General features: G+C 44.7%; 1 protein-coding gene across 1 annotated transcript in view; it reads right to left on the reverse strand.

Annotated features, from left to right (window-relative positions):
- Positions 1–22,008, reverse strand: part of Kcnma1 (potassium calcium-activated channel subfamily M alpha 1) — a 719,714-nt gene that overhangs the window by 479,907 nt on the left and 217,799 nt on the right.

Below are 22,008 nucleotides of genomic sequence, written 5' to 3' on the forward strand. Positions count from 1 at the left end.
GTAGGAGTGAGTGGACCAAACACATGTCTGCCGGGTGGAAGCTCATATTTATATTCCCAGTACTCGGGAGGCTGAGGCAGAAGGATCACTATGAGTTCAAGGCCAGCCTGGACCACACAGTGAGTGTGTACTTGAGCTGTAGAGAGTGAGAATCCGTCTGGAAATTAAACAAAGGAAAATAAATGCACCCTGAAGTCTCAATCCAGTGGCTAACTCAAGGAATGTTGGGTGAAGTCCAAGAACTTGAGTTTTGAGTAAATTCCCATACTTTAAGAACTCCTTGCTCTACACCAGCTCATAGACAAACCAAGTGCTTGCCAGAGAAAGAACTATCAGCAACAGAGGTGTCCATGGCACTCCTGGAATTCGGGAGAGCACTACTTCCCAGGGTTGGCTGGGAGGGCAATTCTGAGTAGTTTTCAGGCAGCGACAAGAACAACATCACCAGGAGAGCACATTTCATTTTGGCCTGTGACTAAGAAGTAACTTCCCCGTGCAGATGGATGGAAAGAGGCACTCCAGACTGCAAACAAAGAAGACTACACACACCGTGGTGAGGGGACGGTCTGACGAAGGAGGTATTTGGAGACAAATGCCTTCTCTATATAAAGTACTCTGTGGTATCTGGGTTTCTCTCTTCTATATATCTGTCTGCTTACTCTCTTCAGAACCATCTTCCCAGAGCGATGGGTTTCAGTCTCAAGGAAGTGCAGCTGATCCATTTGTCTTGCCCAGACCATCATTTGATACCTAAGAGTGCATTTTCCTCACCTTGTGTCACCAAGATGTCTCAGGCTCCCTTAGAAGAGTCTCTTTCTTTTACATTTACAACTGCCACCCATGTTTTTTTCATTTTTATAAAAGATGAGAAGTTTAGGTTGAGTCTCGATTTTTTTTCCTAACTGGATGCCCAACTCTGTTAATACCACTTATGCAAATACTATCCCTTTCCACTTAATCAACTTCATACTTCAAAAAGAAAGCCAGGCAGTGGTGGTGCATGTCTTTATTCCCAGCACTCAGGAGGCAGAGGCAGGCGGATCTCCGTGAGCTTGAGGTCAACCTGGTCTACAAGAGTTCCAGGACTGTTATACAGAGAAACCTGTCTTGAAAAACCAAAAAGGAAATGCCTGTATTTGTTAGAGGTCTATATGCAAATTCTTCATTATGTTCCAATGATCTGTGCATACATTCTTCAGCCACCCCCACGCTATCTCAATTATTACAGCTTAATGATGAGTCTTAAGATCAGGTTGTCTGAGTGCTTCAAGCATGGTATTTTTAAAGATTATTTGAGTAATTTTACTTTGTTTTTTAAAATATGTTTTAAATTTTGGCTTGTTTCTGTCTTCAAAAGTTCCGCTTAGAGAGCTGGAGAGATGGCTCAGCCATTAACAGCATCGCTGCTCCTGAGTGGACCAAGGTTCAGTTTTAGCACCCACATGACAACTCATATCAGCCTTAAATTCCAGTTCCAGAGGATCTGATGCCTTTCTCTGGTCTCTTTAGACCTAATATTGTGCATATACATGCATGTAGGCAAACACTCATACATGTAAAATAAATAAATCTTTAAGTCCTACTTATATTTTGATAAGAATTATATTAAACCTATATAGGAATTTGGGAGAACTAACATGTTTTGCATGATGAATCTTCTAGTCCACGAGTGTGGCATGTTTACCATTTATCTGGGCCTTTGGAATTGGCATCTCAATAGTTGGAGAAGCACTTCTCTGGAGTAGATAATTATGTACATCGATTTACAAAATGCAAAGCTGCATAGGTCCTACACACACCTATAAATCATGTCCTTCCCAGAACAAGTTCTTAAGGTAAATTATACACTGGGACTTTTCAAAAGTTTGCCCATATATGTGTGTGTATGAAGTATGAGTATATGCATTTATCTGATGTATGCACATGTATATTGATGTGTGAGTGAAAGGGTCAGAAGAGAACCTCAGGAGTTGGTGCTTGTTTGAGACTGGATCTATTTGTTGTTCATCACTGCTAGCCTAGTTGACCTATGGGCCCTACAGATTCTTCTGTCTCTCTCTTCCATCTCACCAGAGGAGCACGAAACAAGAGTATGCCGCTATAACCAGCCTGACATAAGTTCTGAAGATTAGAACTCAGGTCCTTGCACTTGTGTGGCAAATAGTTTACTCTCTGAGCTATATCCCCAACCAAGGATTTTTTTCTAAGTTTTCTAGTTGTAAACCTTTGTCTGGATCCAGATAAAGGATGATGGGAGTCTAGGATCTGGTGGCTCTGGTCCCATGTTCAGTAAGTCAATCTGATTAATGCCCCAAGTTTACTGCTTCTCAATGTTGTGTGCTCATTAGCATCCTTCAAGAATAGAGATCATCTTACCACAAAGTTTCACAAAGCAGTTGTGGTGGACAGATTGACTAAACTGTCTCTGATGGCTTAACACATCCCTTGTACCTCAAAGCTCCTTATCCTACCAAAGAACATTGGAAGCCCATGCTTGGGTTGCCTCCTGTTTTCCTGGAAGGCTCTCTGGAAGTCACAAATAATAAGAAACAGAGAAGACAGAGAAGAGAGAGAACATATGTTCAAACATGAGGAATGTCTGATCAAGATTTGTGACACCAAATACTTCTTGATGGCACGGGGCATCTTTACTTCCATTTCTGCTTCCCTCCACTACCAAGGCAGAAATGAGGTTGCACAATTGAAGGCATACGCCCCCTCCAATCTCTATGGGCAATCAAAGCTCTCCTTGTCTCTTTCTGTAGTTCCTTGGAAAGTTAAATGCATGTCTCAGCTACAGTGAGATAGGACATGACATATTTGCCACCAAAATATGAACTGGTTGAATGTTGTCTGAAGATAGCTGTTTCTGTTATCTTTTAATGGATTTTTTGGGGGAAAGAGCTGCTGATGTAGATAAAATAGATATAAAACTTAATGCTTCAGCTTTGGATGTGCACCAACCACAAGCAGTCTAAAAATAGACTTAACTACATCCATAACACTTCTCTTTGATGCTTTGGACCATTTGGGGTGAGGTTGAGAACATTCAGAGAGAACAGAAGGGCAGGAAGAGATGAAAACAGCAAACGCTGCATGTGAGGCCTCCAGACCAGGACCTCAAGAGCAGCAAGGTTGGAGGACCTCTCCTCTAGGTATCCTGTTTCCTACATGGTTCATCCACAGATGATGAAAACACAGGGTTCCTGCAGCCCCTCGGCATCCACTCTGAATACCACTGTATGACCGATGCTGAGGCATCTCCGACTCCTAGCTTTTTGTGAGAGGCTTGCATTCGAAGGCCGTGAGAATCACAGAATCCGAATAAGAAAATGCCTTGGTAGCAGAACCAAAGCATAGTAATGTCGGTTCAGAGAAACCCTGGGGTTGTCTTGTTGCCTAGGAAGGCAATGATCTATGCTTGCATGTGTGTGGTGGACTCAGCATGAGTCAGTGTGATGGTGGATCATCAGGAAAGCACTTCCGAATCTTGTTCTGACCCAAGTCTAGCCAACCACCAGCAATGAGGCCTTAACACTGAAGAAGAGTCACAGTATTGTACGCTTTATAGGACAGCTTAGAGATATGTCTGGAACACACACACATACACACACACACACACACACACACACACACACACACACACACACACACACACGCACACACACACACAGTACCTGATGTTCGGGAAGCACCTGTAACTTTTAACATCCCAGTAGTCCCCAACCTTTGTCTGTCTAGTGCTCTTGTCACAGTCTCATTATGAAGACCCTGAATCGTTCAAATAAGGACATCTTGGTTAAGGGTTAGCTACACCTCTGCTGCTTCTAAGTACAGGCCAGCACTTCCCAGTCTTCTTTAGAGACAGCCAGGAAAAGGAGCTGGAAAAAAAACTGCTCACACTGAGCCAGATGTACTGACTCCCATACCTTTATTTTCCCTTCTGTATGCTTTGGCCTTGGGGTTCTTGGCCAGAATGAGTTCTACCCAACATATGAGACCCCTGGCTACAACACCACATAGCCCTGACACCACTGTTCCGGGCTCCTTATGCAGTGCCTCCACCAACTGATTGTGGGACACTAAGGACCTTCAGTGACTACACTAGCTCTAAGGAGTCACAGGATGGAACCTCAAAAGTCCCCTCCCATACAATGGTCTATTTCTTGACCCACTGATTGCTTTTACTATTGACAACATACAAAAAAATCAGGAGATTCATTAAAATACAAATATTCTTTTTCCCTGGAGGAAAAACCCAACCAACTGGCCAAAATAGCCATAGTTAACCAGCTCTCCAAGGCAGCTGTTCCCACAGCTGGAAGACCACTGTTCTGCAGGTCAACCCTGACCAGTCAGTCCCCTTACCGCATGTCTCTCCTGGCTCCTACTCACACACAGCACAAGGAAATCGAGATCCTCAACAGGACTCATACACACTCCACCACTGACCCGCACACCTCTTCAGACATTTCTCCCTGAATCTATAAGTAAAGCTCCCAGCTGCCAGGAGTCCTTGTCCTACCTACAGCTCCACCATGCTCTTTGGTCTACTTAACCAATTAAAGTGTCCCTTCTCCAGAAATCTGTCCTCACCAAGCATACCACATAAAAGCTCACCCTCCCCTAAAAGCATTAGACTGTTAAAGACCCCCAAGCCACTTAGACAGGGACAAAGGCTTAAATGCTCCATGCTGGTTGGCACTTTGTGGTCTTCTTTTATAAACAGTGAAGAACACAGGCCACATGCTCACTCTGAGTCAGCTGCCCTGGCTCCCTCACCTCATTTCCCTCCTGTTTCTTCTGGCCTCAAGATTCTTGGTCCGGGTAAGCTTGGCTTAGTATAATAAGTGACCCCTGGCCACGGTACCACATGGCCCTGCCCCACAGCTCTTCTGTGACTGAGCCGTTTCCTCAGCCAAACTGCCAATCACCCCAGGACAGTCAGGTGCTTACACTTGTTGACCTTCCCAGAGGAAGGCCAGGAACTTAATGTACAAAGGTTCTAGACCCATGGTTCTCAACCTTTCTAATCCTGAGAACCATTAATTCAGTTCCTCATGTTGTGGTGACCCCCCCAACTATAAAATTATTTTCATTGCTACTTCATAATTGCAATTTTGTTACTGTTATGAATCATAATGTAAATCTCTATGCTTTCCAATGGCCTCTAGGGATCATGACCTACAGGTAGCAAACCTCTGGTTTAGGCACTAATGAACTATTTTGTTGGGGACTACTACCATTCATAGAATCACTCATAAAAGGGCTGGACTCTTGCTGACCTCTCTACTTCACCTCTTTCTCTTCTCTGTTTCTCTATACAGACAAGGCGCTAGCTCCTGAGACTGATACAGATGGACCGGATGGCATTCTGTCATCTCCAGCACTCTCTGCATCCCTCCAGGATAATCACAGAAGGTGACATGTGATAGAAACTCAACATTTTCACACTCAATGGACAGCATTTTCCTGCTTACTTCCAAGACTCTACCCAGGTAGTTTACTGATCCCAGCACTTCCTTCCTTTTTGCCGAATAAGCGTACACTCTCTGAAATCCCAGGCTCATGACTTGCCCCCACTCCTCCTCTAACCCTCTACACAGCCAAGCTACCCTGACTCCTTTTCTGGCCTCTTCCCTCTCTTTGCTTTTACCTGCCACTGTCATTGTCAAATGGCAGTGCAATTGTCAAGGCTTACCCTTCTCTCACAGGTCAGACATGTCCAGGACTATGTGACCTGCATCCTTGACCCTGCCCAGGTGTAAGTCACATATGTGCATGGGCACCCCGACAGTATATCACAAGTCTCATATCCCCAGTGAAGAATAGAAGCAAGGTCACAGTTCCCCAAACCCTGCAGGAAAGCAGAATGTAGGAAGTCAAGGGCAACTCCCTAGAGGGAAGACTTGATGGCACCATGAGTTTAAGACAAGGAAAGGCAGCATGTCCTCCTATTGTCACATGTGGAGCATGGCTTACCAGTTCACTCAGAGAACACTGAATTCCCTACAGGAAAGATCCTTCCACCCACGATACATGATGAATCAAAATGACCAGATTCGAAGGAATCATGTTATCCAGGGTTTGTACAGTATTCAAAAGATTCATATTCACAGAAAATGTAATTTCAATGTTTATAACTGGATTTCATCATAAGACATCAGTCTGTTTTATTCCTAATCTAGAAATTCATCCAATTTCATCCGAAGACTCTCCAGTGCTCCCCCCAGCAATCTCTAAGGGCACAGTCTGATATGGTCACATTCTATGCTAGCATAAGCCATGTCTCCAATGTTTTGAAATCTGTATCTTGACATCCAGCCTGCTGCCAACTCTGAATATGGGCAAATCCCTCTCCCCTGTTGTAAAACAACTTCTTCACTGATAACATAAAGAAATAAGTTTGGGTGAGAGAGTGAAAGGCCTAGAAATCTCTAACTTCGAGGCAGAATCTGAAATTAATTTCCACATGCTTTTGAGCATCTCGTGGAGTGATTTTCAAAAGCAAAAGTGTCTGCAGCTAAGGCTTGCATAGCCTTAGACAAAACCAACAATGGCCACAGCTAAGGCTTGCATAGCCTTAGACAAAACAACCATGGCCACAGCTAATGCTTGCACAGCCTTAGACATTCAAGCACTACCCCACTTAATTCTCCAATAACAGCACACAGACTGTCGTTCCAGCCCTAACTACTGATGAGTGAAGAAGGCTGAAACTGTTTTTGAACCAGATCACACTCCACTCTTCTCTTTACCCATTGTAATGATTTACGCCACATAAAGCTGATACTTCTGGGTTCTAGGGGTCATGCAGATGCAGACAAGCCCTCAGGCAGAAGTGTCTAATGGCTCCCAGGGATGTTAAAGTCCCCCTTGATTCATGTATGACTCAGTTAAGCCCTTGTGCGCGTGCGTGAGCCTTGTCATCTGCGTACGATGTAGCCACGTCAAACCCCTGTACGCATGCGTTAGGTAACTTTTAAAAGCTTTCTCCCTTTCTCTGCACACTGACTTCCCCAGGCCTGTGCATGCCCCCTCTAATAAACTCCTAAGCGGGTTTCTTGCGTGTTCCCTGTTTCCTTCTCATTCGCACCAGGTAATTCCACCCATGTTTTCTCCCATCCAATTTTTCCATGCTTATCTACTTTTTTTTCAGCCATCCAGGTAACACAAAACAAAATAGTTTCCACCTTCCCTTTAGATTGCTCTCATGGACAGAAATGGCCTTTAGAAGAGGAAGCCACAGCTTCCAGCTGGTGGCTTCGAAAGCCGTTGTGGAAGAGACGCCGTTCTGAGCTTGCCCTTGTTGAGTCAAGCAGAGCTATTTATAGATGATTGAACAAACCTCCTCAAGAGAAGGAGCCATGGCCCAGAGGCCTGCAGGGGAGGAGGGAAGTACACACAGTGACCAGAAGAACATCATAGAAAGCCACTGGGAAGACATGGGAATTGCGCTTGATGACAGAAGAAGACAGAAAGAGGGATTAACTGGCCTCCATGTATGTCAGAAGCTCATTGAGAATCTCTCGTTTCTCCACTGTTACCTTCTTTATATACAAACCGTGAGAATCTCATGTAGTAGAGCTCCCAAGAGATAAACCCTCCTCCAGGCACCACCAACATCTTGCACTCTTACAAGGCAGTGTTGCAAGCAAGGTGAACTCTACTTCAGCCAAAACCCCCTTTCCCAACCTGCAGCCAATCTAAGCCAGTCTGGGTTCAGTTTACAAGGAGTTGCCAGAAGATGTTACATCAAAAGACTACCAAATCCCAAATATTTAACAACCAGAATAATCCCTCCATCCATCAGTTTGGTAATTCTATCCACCAAAAAATAAACAACAATAAAATACAAAGCTATTAGAGTTTCATTTCTGAGCTGCCAGTCTCATTTAAACATTTCAGGGCCATTTACAGCTCACAGCTCACTGCTCTCTAAATATTTATACATCTCTCCAGCTCTTAACGCATCCTTGGCCATGTGATTAAGAGGCAAGTCACAAGGGTGGGATGGCAGCAAGGCTCTGAGTTCAAAGCCATCCTTTGATGTTTCCCAAACCTGGTTTCATTGGTTTAAATCTTACCCTCACCCTTAGTCAAGCCAACTATCACTGGTACTCTGGGCTACAACATCCTGGACCAGAAAGCAAGCTGAGCCACGGCATCCTGGGTCATACATGGTATATCCAGTGCGTCTTCTTATAGTTCTGTGAGCCTGAGGGAACACAGATCCCCAAAAGGCACAGATATGGGGCCATATTATTCTGGGCTTTAAAGGAAGCTGGTAGGGTCTCCAAGAGCCATGCAGTTTGGTGATTGCCAGCAAATCTCAACACACAGATTCCCAAAGAGGATGCTTACAGCCCTGCCTTTTTGGGGGGTGGGGGAGGAACTGCTTATACCTGACTTTTCTAGGTTCATAGTCTTAAACCATACACATGCAACATCTCTGACCATTGAGAGTGTGCAGTCTCCTAGGTGACTGAGGTGGCATTTACAGAGTGTAGCAATTAGAATAAAATGATGTCCAACATAGTAGTGCTGAGAAACATCAAGAAAAGGTAGGAGGGTAGGCTGGGGAAGCACTGAGGACTCTGTGGAGGATGCAGAGAGATATGCAGAACAGGCAGTAACAACTCAGCCAAGGACCAGAGGTGATATTGGAGACTGGCGAGGGTAGCAAGGGAAAGCTGTTGGACTCTGAGGATCCCACCATGACTCCTGTTCTGTCCCCAGTGTCAGAGATTATTCTAAACTCAAGAAAACGGACTTCCTTCAGAGGCCAATGTGAGTGTGGCTCCTGAGGTCTTTCTGGTTGGTTGTAGGATGCCTGGGCACTGCCTAACATGGCAATTTCACTTGCTTTCTTAAGAAAGCAGGACTGCTAAAGAGATCTGACACCTGCCTGGGTTAACTGAGATGCTGCTTTGTAGAGTTCTGGATGGAATGCTGGGACACCTGCTAAAGACAGGCCACACCACCTAAGACACCAACAAAAGCCTGGTTTGGGCAGAGACCTTTCCAAGGGAGTATTAATACACAGCTGCTGAGCTCAGTTACAGAGAGAAGCCAAGTCAAGGTCATATCCTTTGAGGGCAGCCCCTCTCCTACCACTGACTAAGGTTGAAGGACAACACCAGCAGATGCTTTAGGTCCAGCATTCTCCAGGGAGTGGTGGAGCTTCCTCAACCCTGTATCATACTTGGCCTCTGTGCACTTCTCGTCCTTGCTCCTTCTCCCCCTTGGAGTAGTAGCGAGGACCCTCTAATAAATACCTACACATTCAGCTCTGGCTCAGAGTGCTGTCTCTTAAAAATTACCTGAAACACACCTGGTCTGTATTGGTGGACTGAATTTGTGTCTGAAATGAGAACCCTGCTGTTAATTGCACACATTCAGATCAGCAACTGTCCTGTCTTCTCTGTTTTCATGATGCTTTTTCTTCCAACATAGCTGAAATATGGGGTAAGCCAAAGGGACATATATGTCAGTGCTATGACCAGAGAGAAAACTGAATCTAACCCTGATAACACAGATACCATTTATCTGTCTTCCTACAGAGTCTGGAACATTCTAATTGGAGGTCAGGCTCTGCATACCTCCTCCATCACAAATGCTCCAGGCATATCATCTCCATGCATAACAAGGAGACTCAGCCCTTGGCAGGACATATGGCTGTAGAACCTTCCAACAGGGGACCCTGCAGTAGGATGGCACCATCTCCACATCCTCTAACCCAGGAGCCAGAGGAGGCCAAGTATCTCTGGTAGAAGTAAATAATGACAAACCATCACTCAGGAGATTCTTTAAACAGTCATCACAAGGCTCCTGTCAGTATCACAAGAGCCAGGAACATTTTTTTCCAACAACTAGAAACATCTGGAGAGAAGGGAGGCTAATGGGATCTAAGCAAATCTGCCCAGGGCACAATCCAGAACGGCTTGTTCCTTGGGCTCATTGTGTGCCTGGATCTACTGACCCTCCGGAGGCTCTCACTCACACCACCCTGACCAGAATTCAGCTACACAAGGGCTAGCACTGGAGCCTTCTCTCAGCACAGGCCCTGAGGCAGTGTCCATCTATACCTTGCTGAGGGTGTCTCCCTCCCTTTGAAAGAGATAGGGACGCCTTTTAGCTGACTCACAAAATGAAGAGGTAGGCCTTGGAGGAATCCTTGTTCAATGCTTCCTCCTAAAAGAGGACCTTAAAACAGGAAGGAAGCAGTAGCATGAGCTGGACAGGCATTTCCTGGGAAGTGGAAATGACCTCTGTTCAGGTGGGGATGGACTTCTAGAGTTGGCATAGTATAGTGAGCACACTGTTGACGAGCTCAGAGTCTCACAGAAATCCTGGGCATGAGGCACAGGGTGGAGGGCAGTTCCTTCTAACTAGATTTTTATTTACACAGAGCTCCAGGCCTCTAAAGTAAGAAAACCATGCTTCTGAAGCTTTGGCTCTTGGTGAAGGTCTGCAAACTATGACGTCAGACAACTGAGCTTCTATGCAACCTTCACCAAGTCACTCAACTATTCTGATGCCAGGGCACCTTTTGCATGGAGAATATAAGAATGCCTAACTCCAAATTTACATGGTAAGAAGTCACATTCGTTTATTCTTTTCCTGGCTCAGGGTGCACAAGAAACAAGAGCCATTAACTCCTTTTTAATACCAAGAACAAAAGATGAGCTTCTACCACCAGGCAGACACACAGAGGGGCTTCAGGTCACACAGTTCCTCTGCATTTAAAGCACCTAAAACCTGAGAAAACAAGCCACTGTCTGTAAATGTTTTGTGTACTTGTGGAGCTCCCTGGTCCAAGCAACCCAGGGCAGCACGGAGCCTGCAAGTCAAGGGAGGAAAATGCACCTTGAAAATTCACCCCCTAGAGGCTCTAGTGGATCCCTCCCTAAGGACCTGTGTGCATATTGTGCATCTAGTACGGGTGCCTTCCCATGTCCCCACCCCCATGGATACAGTCTTCAGAGCATTCACCAGCCAAATCTGAAGACAAGCGTCTTAACAAGTTGGGGGGGGCACTGTATGTAAATGCAAGCCCCAATTATCATCACCATTAACCTTTCAATCTACAGCCACTGCTTGGCAGTAAGGATGTAATTTCAGGACAGTGCCGTTAGTCATCACAAGATCATCGGTGCCATGTTGTAAGAGACAGCTCTTCTCCTCATTCTCTGACTCAAATTAAAAGTCTTATTCCACGGCTTCTGCATATACTACATTTTTATTGTTCAATTATAAAATTCAGAATGAGATGCTCTTTGGTAATTGTCTGATTTCTAATCAGAAGTCCCTGGTTCAGAGAAGAAGCACATGTTTCATTTATGTGGGGAATAGCAAGGTTTTTTTTTCCCCTGACAGGGTAGAAAATAGTATACAGTTAATGATTTCTCTGGTCAATTAAATAGCAGATAACCAAGAATAGCAACGGACCAAACACAGGGCAGCATGATTTCCAGCCCTTCCCACCTCATCAAGAACTGCTGTCCAATGGGTAATCAGAACGTCCTCTCCCCCAAACCAGCTAAATGATGAGTTAGTGTAATTATATTTAAAAGTCATTAGATGTTTTAACTTGAGGCCTAAAATACTCCTCTACCCAATAAGCAAAGAATAACTCACTTAAATTCTTTTAAATGAACTGTTTTAAAATACTAACAAGGTATGGAGAAGAAAGGAGAAACTTAAAAAAAGAAAATAAGTCAGACTTGGTGATGTATGCATATTGTCCTAGCTCTTGGGAAGTGAAGAGCTGAAAGATTAGGAATTTAAAGCCAGTCCTAGTTACATAGCAAGTATGAAGCTATATAAGACCCTGTCTCAAAAAGAACCAACACACTAACCCACACACAGGGTGGGGAGTAGCTAGATAAATACATAAGAGGAACAAAGAAGCAGGAAGCCATGTAGATAAGCTGTAGTGAGAATGCTGGATGTGTGGAAGCAGAAGGAAAACACACAAGAGAAAGAGAGCCATGAAGAAACTCTCCTAAGCTTATCAGTAAAAGTGATGTGAGATTTCCCTCTGTATGCTGTGATTACCATTGATAAATAAAGGAACTGCTTTACGCCTATAGCAGAGCTATAAGGGAACAGAGCTATGCAGGGAAAACTAAGCTGAATGCTGGGAGAAAGGAGGTGGAGTCAGAGAGACGCCATGGAGCTGCCACCGAAGACAGACATGTTGAAACTTTGCTTGTGGTGATGCACAGATTAATGAAAGATTGGTTAAATTAAGATGTAAGAGTTAGCCAATAGGAAGTTATAGCTAATGGGCCAAGCAGTGCTTTAATTAATACAGTTTCCCTATGATTATTTCGGGGCTGAGCAGCTGGGAGTCAACAAGCGGTCTCCTCCAACAAAGTCCTAACTCAGACTCTCATTCACAACTGTAGAGTACGACTGTTAGCAGTTGTCTCCTTAATGAGACCAAATACTGTTGAGATCATGTCCTTCGAATGGCTGGTGTTCCCACCTTGTTTCCCATCCTATAATGCTGGGCCATTCTCAATAGTAAAGATCCAGTGCCTGCTGGGATTGTCATGAGGTCATTAGTCCATTAGGATTGTCACTACCAAGGCAAGTTGGCTAGCCACCCCTGCTGGCTGATTCATCTGTAGACACCGTAGGCTGGGAAGGAATGTGGGGGGGTCTTTTCCCCACTAGAGACATGGTAATTAAGAGTCAGGGGTTACAGAGATGGCTAAGCAGTTCAAGCATTTGCCTGGCAAGCGTGAGGACTGGAGTCTGGATTTCCCAGAAACCACGTAAGTGCTGGATATGCAAGCATTATACATATAATTCTAAACAAAAAGGAGGGGATAATGAATCACCAGAGGAGGCTGGCCAGCAAGATTAGATGAATCGGTGAGCCCAGGGTTTGACTAAGAGACCCCAACTCAAAGAACACAGTAAAAGAATTGAGGATGATGCTGGACATTAACCTCAGACCTATACACATGTCCATACAACTACACTGACACACAGTTCATACACATACACACACAACACATGAAAGCACACATATGCATATGCACACCATACACGCGTATGTGCAAATGAGGGTAGCACAGAGCACACACTTGTCATCCGTATTCAGTACTACTATAAACGTGATCAGTTGTTGTTAGCAAGGGCTACAAACAGTCACTCAGAGGAAAAGAATGGAGATACATATACAAATCAATTAACAGATTTGGAGGATGTCACATTGTCTCCCAACAGCCTTCTCATTTGTGCACTGGAAGCATGCCACCCTTCCCTTCCAGCTCTGTGCCCTTCTCTGTTAAGAACAGAGGCATCTCAGGTGTCTCTGTGATGCCGTGTAGCACCGGGCTTCTATTTATCTCAACAACAGGCAGTGATTTGAAGTGAGCAGCTTGTTCAGATCTAATGATGACATGAAAAAAAAATCACACAAAATCTGCACTGCCCGGGGTTCCCAATGAGCCCTCCATGTCTGTCTGTGGGCCAGGATAACTCTAGTGGAAGTCACAAATTCATCTCAATTGTTGGCTTTCAAAGAACTATAAATTCTGGCTTGTGGGCTACATGTGAAGGTATATATATATTTTACAGTATATATGTACACACATATATATTTATGTAGAAACATGTACTTATTTATATACATATATATAATCTTTTTTTCCACTGTGGTGGATGACACATAAAAATGTAATTTTAATTATATAGCTATAAAGTTCAGTGGTCTAACTATTACTCTATCTACTTAAGACACATCTTTTAAAATTAACAAGAAACTAGACTCAGTATGTCAGTTAAAAAAACAAAACAAAACCAGAAGAGAAAATGAAGGCAGAAGAGGGATGTTTTCGGGAGTGTCCAGAGAGCACAAGGGAGAAGTTGGGATGGGTCTCATCAAGATATAGTTTATTGTATACATATAGGAAATTGTCAAAGAATAAATAAAAAATGCTTTTAAATAATTTAAAAATAAAGAAAAAGAAAAATGATGATAATCTAGTTTAACTAACCTAACTGAAATGTGATCACTTGAAGATGAAACCCCGAATCAAATCAGGACCTGCTATTTCACAGTCATTTTAATTTCCCAGGTCTGGCACATCTTAATTCAGACAACCATCTCTCAGGTACTCAGAACAACCTGGCCGGGGAGGAGGCGACAGCCCAGGTCTGGGTTTCTCTGGTTCCTGTCTACTCTTGGGGCTCATGGACATCTCCAGGGAACAGCAACACGTACATGCTTGTGTGGGCCTGTGCGTCAACATCAGCTCTCCAGGCTAGTTTGTGACTCAGTGCAGGAGCCAAGATGATGTCTGATTCTATGGGTTCTAAAACGGCATCTCCGGTGCCCCCAGAGATCACCATCCCTGCGCTTACAGAGCAAACATGGTCTGGGGCTTGATGGAGAATATTTTCTAGCTAAGCAGATCTTGTGCTTACCACCAGCTGGTGGAGGAGGGGGGTTCTATCTCAAAACAGAATGACCTCAGAGATGGAGGTGGAAATGGCATTTACGTAGTCACTGGGGTACTGGCAGGTTGTGCCAATAATAAACAAACACACACCTACGTGCAAAGAAGGAAGCATGCATGCAGGGTTGAGCAAGCAGTTGCCATGGAAACCAGCTAGTCTCACTCTAAGAGTTTTCCCTGGCACCTTGATCATTCAGTGGCTGATGGAGTCCAGCGGAGAGGCATTGTGCCTGTCCCTATGGAACTTTCCAAATGGGCCCATTATGATGAAAGCAGATCAAAGAGGGAAGGGTGACGTAGCTTTTTCTATTCACAGTTGCATTCACGTTTTATCCTGGATATGACTCAAAGGAGAAGAAGATAAAACAAGCCACAGAGGGAAATGGCTGGAGGGGATTAAGTAATGACAGCAGAGGAGTGAGGTGGAAGGTATCTGGACACGGTAATAGAGGGAGGTGGCTTGAAAAAGTGTCCACTACAGAAAATGTCCCACTGGATAAGTGGTTATGACCTCAGGAAGTGGTACCTCACCCAACTTGACATAAAAACCGTATGTATAGAAAATTCCTGGTTTGATTGCTTCCCTAATCTATCTCTCTCTCTCTCTCTCTCTCTCTCTCTCTCTCTCTCTCTCTCTCTCTCTCTCTCTCCACACACACACACACACACACAGAGAGAGAGAGAGAGAGAATCAAGGAAGTACTCTTCCACTGACTGTCGTCTCTAGCATTCTCTTTTTATAGTGAGACAGAGTCTCGCTAAGTTGTCCAAATCCAAACTGGCCCAGATCTTGTGACTCCCCTACCTCAGCCTCTCATAGAGCTAGCATAACACATCTGTGGTACCAGGTCTGGTAGGTAGTACACGACGTGTCAGAAGGAGTCAATGTCAGCTCGCCCCAGGATCCAGGTCCTGAGGTTTACTGGGTATGTCATCATCCCTGGGATCTTAAAGTCTCTGAGCCTTGGCTTCCTCACCTGTTGCATGGGGTTGGGAACTGACTAATGTGGGTCAGGTGCCTTCACTACACTTGCATTCTTGTGTTTAACACTGGCTTCTATGAGTGCAGAGACCAGATCTCTTTGCAGTGTAGAGCAACTGCCAAGCAAAGGGCTTGGTTCATCCAGATAAAACAGGCGGATGCAAGGATGAAAATATCCCCTCTTCCCCCTCTTCCCCCTTCTATATAAAACAAAAGAGATTATAAAACAAACATGTTTCCTATTCTCAAGGAACCTACAACTTACTATATTTGATTAACAAACAAATTATATAAGGCTTAGTCTGTGCCAGCTACTGTTCTAAGTACTTTACAAATATTAAGGAATTTAATCTTCATAATAACCCTATCAAGGAGCTACTCTTGCTTTCTGTCCCTGGCCCAACTAGTGCGTGACAGAGCCAAGGTCAAACAGTCCATCTCGCTCAACAGCCTCCACTCTTCACTCTTTAGCTGGGCTGCCCCAAGAGTGGATGAGTCCAACACATGCATAGATGAAATATAGACAAGACTGGTAGATTTCAGGAGCGAAAGACTGTGTACTGCCCTTGAAGATGAGGTCAGATTTAACAAAGTGTATGGGAGGATATGGAGGGGAGGATGTTTGGAAAGAGGATGCATGTTGATCATCTGTTTGAAGAGTCCAGGCTTAAGGCCATAAAAAGCTAACGGGAAACCTAAACAAAGCTGGCTTTGGGGCAATTTCACTGGTAATGACACAGAAAATGGACTACTGATGTTCGGTAGGCAGGTGAGGCACATGACACACAATTCGGCAGGGTGAGTAGAGAAGTTAAGGGTTTCAGCCAGGACTGTGAGGAAGGGATCATCGAGGGCAAGCCTGTAGGGCTTGGCTACAGCCGGGAACTGCTATGTCAGCACCAGTTTCTGCCAGCCACAAACACCAGAAGCAAACTCCAGGGGGAAATAACAGGGCATGTTCTTGGCCACCCAGAATGGCACAGGGGCAGCATCACTATAGCAGTGGGGTCCATGGGCACTCGAGATGCGTGCAGAATAAGGCAGAAGCTTTCCTAGCTGCCTTGACTGGCTACTACTCATGCAAGTCAGATCTGAGTAAGAATCTTGGACACTTCAAATGTAAAAGATGCCTCCCCCACCAGACGAGGAACTGTAGACAGTCTCACTGTGCACAGACTGGATAAATCACAACTCTAGACTCTAAGCCAACCTGTGTCTTTCAGCTAATGGTCATTCTATTCCAATCCCCATTATATTGGGAAGAGAAGAGCAAGAATTGAGGCTGGATGGGAGTTATAGTCCAAGAATGTGATCAGTCAGCCTTCTTGAAAACTCCTCCAATGGCCTGAAATCCTCTACTCCATCCCACTTTTGCTTAAGTCCCCGGAGAAAGCTTCATCTGACATCACAAGGAAATGAATGCGGGGTGAAGGCACAGCAGGTAGACTCATAATACCAGCAAAGGGAACGTGGCTTTGACAGAAGTTGAAGCTTGCCTGGTTATTTATCTTTCATATCTGAAGCCTTGGAATTCCATTTTCATCTTGATGGGGATAATAAACTCTTAGCAAACTTTTATGGCTCCCCAGATGAAGCTGAGGACTCTGCCCCTGCCTCCTTCTTGCAACCCAGGCAGAATCTGAAATTCAAGTCGGATCAGAAACTGCTTTTGGTCAGAGGTAAAATGTATTTATCTTTGTAGGCACAGCCATTAAGATGTGAGCATGAATAGCTGAAGAGAGAGAGAGAACATTAAGGGGGGAAACAGGAAGAAATAGGAGGTACTGGCTATGAAGGAAGGAGACCATGACGCATCAACCCCCACAAGCTTTTTATGGGACTGGGGGAGTGGGGCACCAGGAAGGCAGCTGCAGAGAGGAGAGAATGGACCCCGGGAGTGGGCTGGGAGAGCTTTGCAGTGGGAGGGCCGAGACTGGCTCATGCTGGGTGCTAAAAGAATTTGGGGAGTGGACAGAACACACTGCAAATTGTGCTTGCATTTCTGTCTGTCTGTCGAAGCAATGTGGCTCTGCAATCCACCCACCCCCTTGCTCCTCCAAATACTAAAAAGAAGTCTCCAGATGGAAATATCTGAAGTCAAGCTGCAATATGAAAAGAAATTTTAGAAAGAAAAGAAAGAAAACTAAGGCTCGCACAGGAAGCTGACAATTTTCCTGGTTCTCCGAGTGCTAGCATACAGACCCAGCTTATCTGTGCACTAGACACAGCCAGGAGGTAGCATCTAGACCACGTGTACCAGACATGGTCAGGAGATAGGGTCTCAACCACATGCTGCCTGGGATTTAACTGCATGACTTCAGACAAACCTGTTTAATCATTAAAGAAGTAAGTGACATGGTTTCAAACAGCTAAGGAAGAAATAACATTGGTCTGACCACCAATAGAAGATTTCTAAACCTTCTATAATGGCAGAAATCACTAATAATCACATTCTTTAGAGCAGGGCTTTAGCCATGAATCTTGGACAAAGCCTTCTCTGTAGGCAGCCCCTGAATGGACCCAGGACAGGAAACACATTCCGAGTTCCTAGATTAGAGCTCTTCTAATCTTTAAATACTAGAAAATGGTCTGTGTCCCAGACACCCTTAACTAAGTCCTATGTCCTACCTCATTTTGTTGTAATTGTCACTTTGTATTTTGAGGTTGTTTTATTCCTTTTCTTCTCTTTAGCCTGTTTTCCAAGTCTTAGCAACCAAGGTAGGGTGGCAAAAATACAGCATAAAGCCTCTTCCCTTAACAATAGCTGGGAGTTTAATTGTGACCTTGTGTCCTTCCCCCCTTTTTATATTAGGTTCCACCCCAGCTCTGCTCAAAAAGTCCCCCCGAGGATGATGTTCACTCTAAGAATCTCATCGAGGTAGAAAATCCTATCCCATTTCAAATACTTTGAGATCAGGGCCTAGATGACAGCCTAAGGAAGCTCACAGACAGTTAATCATTACGCTCCGTTCTTTTGAAAATTATTAAAGGGCCGAGAATTAGAAATTCAGATTTCCTCCAGACTCCTGAGAACAAACAGCTCTCCTCTAAATGGTTTAATGTGTCTGTTTAATGTACACAAAATTATCTTTCAGGAAGTGGGGCTGTTTTTCCTGTCACTCTGCATCTCTAGACTATACCACCTTTGGCAAAAGGACGGGGAAGCCAAGTCTGAGAAAATTAAATTCCACAGCAGAAATTATCAGGACCAGAGGCTGTAGCTGAAACAAACTTAAATGAGAGAGAAATATGTTTTGTTTTGTTTTTTCTTTCCAATTCTATCTGATCTCTCCATCTCAGTCTGGGATGAAACATTTAAAAAAAAATCTGAGTGTCTTGTTGAATTTTGTCTACAAGGTCTGTTGAGTAAGATAACAGTAAGGCACAGTGCACAACTTTCTTCGGGCCAAGGGACTATAGAAACTGGCTTCCATGCTCAAACTCTCAGGGGAGAAGAACCAGCCAAAACAATGGCTTTGCAAGCTGGGTGAGAGAACAGAGGAAGAGCAAAGCTTCTGACGTGTCATCATTGAGAGCCCAGGGAAGGACTCAGCCCTTCCTCCCAAGGCTATGGACAGCTTCTGCTAAGAATCATGTTAATTAAATTGGAAACACTTGAAATCGCCCACTGAGGGTGTGCTGTGGTTGTTTTTCTTCAGCTCATCTAAGAAGTTAACTAGAAGCTTCATTTGGGAAATTACTGCAATCTGAATTGCATGGATCACCCACAGTGTTGGATACCCTCATGTAACTTTGGGAGGTAGCCTGCCTAGGGTTTCTTTCTTTTTTTTCTTCTTCCTTTTTTGTTCTAGCCCCCCTGAGTGTACTACCTTATTCCACATTAATGGTTTCTTTCTCCTGACTGCCTCTGGCAGTCATTCTTTTAAGTAAATGTTCCATTTATGAAATGTTCACCGGTGCAGAGATAGAGTGAAGCTTCTGCCTCTGCAAGAAAAGGAAACTTCTGTGGTAGAGAGAGCCATCTGTTACCCAGGGTCTCCTCAAGCAAAGGCTTGTGCAAGGACATCCCTTCACATCACTGTAGAGCCAGTGGAGCTGTTCCACTTCACATGGAGTCACAGCAAGAGCCCCTCAGAGAAGTCTGTGTGACAATAACTCAAGAAGGGGTTCTACTGCTGGTCTTTGAGTGGTCTCCCCCACAAGCACATGTTTTGAATACTTAGTCCCCCATCTGAGCCGCCATTTTGTAGAACCTTCAGAAGGTGGGGCCGGGCAGGAAGAAATGGGTCCTTGAAGGGCTAGCCTTACAGATTCCAACCTAGTCCCTGTTCTGGCCCGACTCTCTGTTTCTTGATCCATTTGAGTGTGAAGAAAGAGCTTCACGCAACTACTGCCACAGCTGCAAGCAGCCACGAACATCACCAGCTCTCCCTTGATGCAATAGACTGACTCTGGCATCTCTAATCATGCAAAAGATGTCCTTCCTCCCTGAGGTTTCTTCTTTCCAGGTATGTTATCACTTCAACAAAAAATTAATCACTAATACAAGTTCTATGACTGAAACATCTAAAAAGAAACCAACTCCCCGGCCCTCCTCCCGTGGCATCCTCCATCAACTCCATGGTTACAGTCCCTTCTAGAAGCTTCCCCTTTTCTGTATATCTGTGTCTACGTGGAAGAGGTTCAGAAAGAAAGAAGATCAAAGGAGATGAATGGGAGATAGTGGCCCTGTCTCTCAGGGCCTGTAAGCCATGGAGGAGTTTTAGATTTTAGTTTACATAGAGTAATCTGAGTGAAAGCCAAAATGGGACTCCCAGATCTCTCCCATCCTATACATCTGCAATGGCACAAACAGAAAAAAAGGAAGGATGGAAGGAAAAAAAGAAAAAAAAAAAGAAAGAAAGAAAGAAAAAAAGAAAGAAAGGGAGAAAGAAAGGGAGAAAGGAAGGAAGGAAAGGAGGGAGGGAGGAAGGGAGGGATTTAGGGGGGGGGATGAAGGAAGGACTCCAGGAAAAAGGCTCGTGAGTTCTAGGGGGGGGGATTTGGTTTTCTTGGAGGGATCATTTCTATTTTCCTGAAGGAAGGAAGAGGCCTAAGGTGAAGCTGTACTGGTGCTGACACAGGCCCAGGTGCACACAGGTCAAAGGCACGTCCCCACTGCCTTCCTGATGGTAAGAGAATGAGAAGCACAAAGCTTGGTGAGCCTTTGAAAGAACAGACTGCTCAGGAACTGCAGGCACTCCTACCCATGGACACTCAGAGGCCTTGACTTCCTCAAGGTCATCTAGGAAGGTTGCAGCAGAGGCAGAACTAGAGAGCTGTTTTCTGCTAGCCTCAGTTCCTTCCACAGAAGAGATTTGATTTTTCTCTTGCTTCTGGATTGTTCTCACATAGGGACTGGAGATACAGAGGCCCAGAGAGGCACATTGCATAAACTCAGGTGATAAATTTTTGTTGTTGTTGTTGTTGTTTTGTATTGCTTTGTTTTTCTTTCTTATCTGAGCTGTGTGTATGTGCATGCATGTTCATGTGTATGTGCATGCATGTATGTGTGCAAGCACATATGTGTATGTGCATGTGTGTTCATGTGGTTGTGGATGCTTGTATGTGTACAGGAACATATGTATATGGTATGTGCATGTGTGTTCATGTCGATCTGTATTTATGTATGTGTGCAGGTACACACGCTTTTGTGGAGGCTAGAGGACAGCCTTAGGGGTCATTTCTTGGGCTTTTTTTTTGTTTGGCTTTGTTTTTGTTTGAGATGAGGTCTCCCTCCTCAGTGTCCCAGAGTTCATCAAGTAGGCTAGATCTGCCTGTCTCCACCTCCCCAGGATAGGGATTAAAAGTGCATGCCATCACACATGGCTTTTTTATGTTGGTCCATATTAACCCCAGATCACTGTGCTTACTAAGCAAGCGCTTTTACCACATAATGTGTTTCTCCGGGTCTTCTTCTGGAAAACTCTGAGGTAGCTAGATAACTAAATTACTCACCTCCTGGCTTAGAGGAAACCATAAGATCACGGCAGCTTCCCCAACAATACAGAAAGGATGCCTGTGAATAAACAGCTACCGAAAGCAACTGCTTTCCTTTTGAAAGGAGCTGTTCTCTGGGCAGGGACAGAGGCCTAGGTAGATGGCTCTCTGGGCAGGGACAGAGGCCTAGGTAGATGGCCCTCTGAGTGCCCAGAGGCCTAGGTAGACAGCTCTCTGAGTGTCCAGAGGCCTAGGTAGATGGCTCTCTGAGTGTCCAGAGGCCTAGGTAGATGGCTGAGTGTCCAGCTTGTAAGATGGGTTCAACATATACTCCCCAAAATTCATCACATCCATGCCCCTCTCCAGAAGCAAGGAGGGGGTCAGAACCTCTCTCTAGGGTCTTTTAAACCCCATGTCACAAAGTTCACAGGCCAACACATCTAGCAGGCTTTGATAGCAGTCAGAGATCAGGGGCTGCTGTCCCTTGAAATACAAACCTTATGCCATATGGCCTCTGTTTCATGCCATTATTGCTGTAGCTGTAGGCAACTCTGGTGGGGGGCAGCACTTCCTGTCCTCTTCCCTTCCACTGATCTATTCCCTCCTTCT

The sequence above is a fragment of the Arvicola amphibius genome, chromosome 13, assembly GCF_903992535.2.
Source record: "Arvicola amphibius chromosome 13, mArvAmp1.2, whole genome shotgun sequence".
In the NCBI taxonomy this organism is placed as follows: domain Eukaryota; kingdom Metazoa; phylum Chordata; class Mammalia; order Rodentia; family Cricetidae; genus Arvicola; species Arvicola amphibius.